This window comes from Haplochromis burtoni, unplaced genomic scaffold (assembly GCF_018398535.1).
Source record: "Haplochromis burtoni strain Fernald_Lab_line unplaced genomic scaffold, NCSU_Asbu1 Contig_1301, whole genome shotgun sequence".
Taxonomy (NCBI): Eukaryota; Metazoa; Chordata; class Actinopteri; order Cichliformes; family Cichlidae; genus Haplochromis; species Haplochromis burtoni.
Window position 1 is genome coordinate 8,179 of NW_024583662.1, and position 3,987 is coordinate 12,165.

The window sequence follows — 3,987 nt, forward strand, 5'->3', positions numbered from 1 at the left end:
GTTCATACACAGAGAGTTTAACATTTTTAGATTTATTTTGACCTGTCCTCGTTGTCTGAAAAACACAAAAGCAGAAACAAATCAAAGGCTCAGCCTGTGCTCTATGTCAGGATCATACTGTCCTCATCAGCAGGAGACAGTTTTCTCAAATAAAACATTCAGGATGAAAGATGTATGTGTAGGTTCTCTGTCATCTGGGTCATGGCAATCTAAGAAGCTTGGAAAGAAAAGTAGCTGGAAGAGCAGTTGTGCCATAGTCTACAGTTAAAATGTGACCATAAAGAAAAGACAGAATTATAGTCGAGAATAAGCAATAAGCTTCTCTCGGATGGCCGAACTCCTCACCCCATCTCTAACGGAGAGGCCAGCCAGCCTTCGGAGAAAGCTCATTGTTGCTGCTTTTATCTGCAATTTCGTTCTTTTGGTCACTATCCAAAGCTCGTCACCATAGGTGAAGGTAGGGACGTAGATCGGCCAGTAAACTGAAAATTCTGCTTTTACGCTCAGCTCTCTTTTCACCATACGGGCCAGTACAGTGTCCACATCACTACAGTCATAGCATCAATCCGACAGACGCTCAGTGCAGGACTCACTGCCTACGTCCTCACAAATTCTCCTACCCTCTTCCTTTACATCTGATGCGTTCATCGAGGTGAAAGAAAAAAGGTTAGGAAAAGGAGATGAAACAGATTTTGGGAACCTACAGATTTTTGGTTACATCCTGTTAGAAATGTTCATCCTACTGTAAAACCTGCCTAGCAGACCTGATTATGAGCAGCTTCAATCCATTCAGTTTGGGTATTTGTGCTCAAACTGATTTTTATGTGCATCTGCTGACTGTGGAAAATTATATCATTAATCTCTTGTCTTCTTTCTTGTTTGCACAAAAGCTTGTTCTGTATAGTTATTAATCAGGATGTTTTTAAAGTATAATTCTAAAAATGTCATTATCTTTACAAATGAAAAGAAAGGCAAAATTAATATATTCTCTGAAATTATCTGGTAATATCTGCACATCAGCAAATCTGAGATTAAACATGAGACAGAATCAGAATTAATCCACATTAAGATGAGACAAAAACAAACAAACATCTGAAGACAAAACCTGTTGCAATAAATCTTGATTCCCCTCCCACCTGCCTGTGAGGCTTCTCCTGCTGATTCCTTACCTGGTATAACTGGTATATGATGCCTAGGCTTAGGCCTAGGCCTACGCCTAGACCCTGGCCTAGACCTTGGCCTAGGCCGAGAAAAAGAGCGATGCCTCCAGCTCGCACAAAGCTCAGTCCCATTGTCACGTCACAGATTCTGAGACACAAACAGGTTTACACAGGGATTAATGTATAAAATGCTATCAAGAAGATGAATACAAACAGCAGGAGCATAACAACTCACCACCTCGCAACAGTCTCTCACTCACTGCTTGTTATTACTGTGCGGAATACAAATGTTTTATGAAGGACAGAAGTCTAAAAAAATGCCCAATCATCTAGAGTTTTAGAAAGTTCAGGAAGAAACTGAGACAATGCAAAAAGTCAAAAATATCTAAAGCTCGCTCAGAATTGGGGATGGGATGCTTGATACTGACATTTTGACACTGTGTTGAGCTGACAAAGTACAAATTTTTCAAAACACTGGCTGCGCTTCCAAAACCTCCCTCTTTCTCCTCTTCCTAACCTCTTTTCCTTGATCTTGATGGAAATGAGGTCATGTAAAGGCTGATGGGAAGATTGATACTAAGAAAAGAGAAGAGCAATGCTCTGAAATTTGGAACATCACTAACAATGTGATGCTGAATGTTGGATATGTTGAACTTACAATATGCAAAACATGGACTACAAAATCCATATCATACAAATCCATATCTTTACTCCAGTGACTTCTAAAATGAGAATATCCTGTGAAAAATATATTTTATTAGAAAGGTTTGAATTTTAAAGTAATGTTTAGGTCCAGATTTAAATTATTTTGATATTAAAAAGCTTTTAGATTTACTAAAGAGACACAGTGCCAGTTTTGTGACAGCAAGTTATGAACAGGAGACTTTTTGAGGCTGGTCTTATTGCATATCCTTTTGTAGGAGTTTCCCTTTCAGGAGGAGAATATTTAAATGAGTAGCACAAATGTGAAAGTCTATGGCACACAATTTACTGGAAATGTCATTAATTGAAAAATCATATCTTGTGCTTGTTGTGGTTGTGATAGATGCTACAAGGAGTTTTAATTTTTAGGAGGAGAGATGCAATCAGACGAAGTGTGTAATCGATAGTTTACGCGGATGGCTCAAAACTGTGGGGACATTACCAAAAACTCTTCTCTCCTCACACTGAGTGTTTAGAAGTGAGCCCCACCAATCGTTCCTCAAAAATAATGAGAATTTACTCAAATGGATCTCATATTAACTGAATATTAACTTAAGTTAATTCTCTAATTAACATATTAACTCCTTGGAGGGCATTTCTATTCGATTCAATTATTAAAGAGAGGCAATCTCCTGATCTCCCTCTGAAAAATTTGAACACGACAATAGCGCCAAGTCACAGTTGCCTCAAGTCGCCTGCTATTTTTGTGCAAAGCTAACTGAACAGTCTGACTTTTGGTTCTAATCATGAGCTTGAATCCGTTAAGTTGAAGATGAGCAGACGATAATAAAAATGAAATATCTCTTCTTCCTCCTACATTCGAAAGAAAGTGAAACATAATTAACCAGGATGACAACTGAGATCAAAATTGGGTTAAGAGATGAAAATCATCCCAGAAGTCCTTATAAATTCTCCTTAAATACAGTAACTAAGTACTTAAACCTCTGGCATTACAGAATGCTAACATCTGAGTAGCTCATGGTTGCGAGTAATTTTAATAATTACCGTAATAGTCTTTGTCACTTTGTTGCTGCTATTTTTCCTTTGGCATCTTTGAAGAAGAAAAAAAAACACAACAGCCCTTCGATATCGTACTATGTGAATGGACAACAAAGATTGAAGAAACACTTCATTTATAGCTGGAAAAATGCAACATTTGGACAGACTTATGGGGAAATCTTCATGAGATTCAGTCCTTACGATCCTCACATAATTAACGATTATTTTCAAACAACAAATTCACAAAGTATTGGCATTTTTATAACATTTCATTCCCTGTTAGAGACAGATTGCTATTCTGAAAGTGAAACTTTTACAAATACATACTCCATAAAGCTAAGACCTAGTTCAAACTAACTGTCAGTCACAAAACTGACACTGAATCTCTTCACTATAGCTAAACCAAGACAACAAGCTGTGGCGAAGTAACAGTGTAGTCAAACTTTAAGGTCGTTCTCAGGTTCTCCTCTTTTCCTAAGTCCATATCTATCCTCATCCACAAACAAAGTGAGTAGGAACATGAGACAGGAGGGACTTTGGAAAAAAAAATCCTGGAGCTGGAGTCAAACGCACAAAGACTTTAAATCAGCCAACGTGACATGTGTGTTTTGAATCACACCTGCGCTTCATAAACCCGCCACACAAGCATCCATTATCCACATACTCATACATACTGAATCAATATAAAAATATAATGTATAGGTTACCACTTCTTTAAACAAAATTTAAATATATTTTCTGTTTCATAAAAAATAAATAAATCTCACCTACAGAAGGACAACACGAAGAGGGCAACAAACAAGTCAGGTAGAGTAAAGCAGCAGAAATCGTTTTAGGAGAAATCACGTGGTGACAGAGCTGAGTTGCGGTGGTGCCAAACTGCATGGGAAGCGCCAACTTTCGTCTTATTTGCTGTTCGTGGTGAGAGGAGGAGGAGGAGACTAAATACAAAGCACAACAAACAACCAACATAAAACAGGGAAACAAAACAAAGAACACTTTTCAAAGTGACACGGACTCAACAACATAACAAAGAAAAAAGGTTAGGAAAAGGAGATGAAACAGATTTTGGGAACCTACAGATTTTTGGTTACATCCTGTTAGAAATGTTCATCCTACTGTAAAA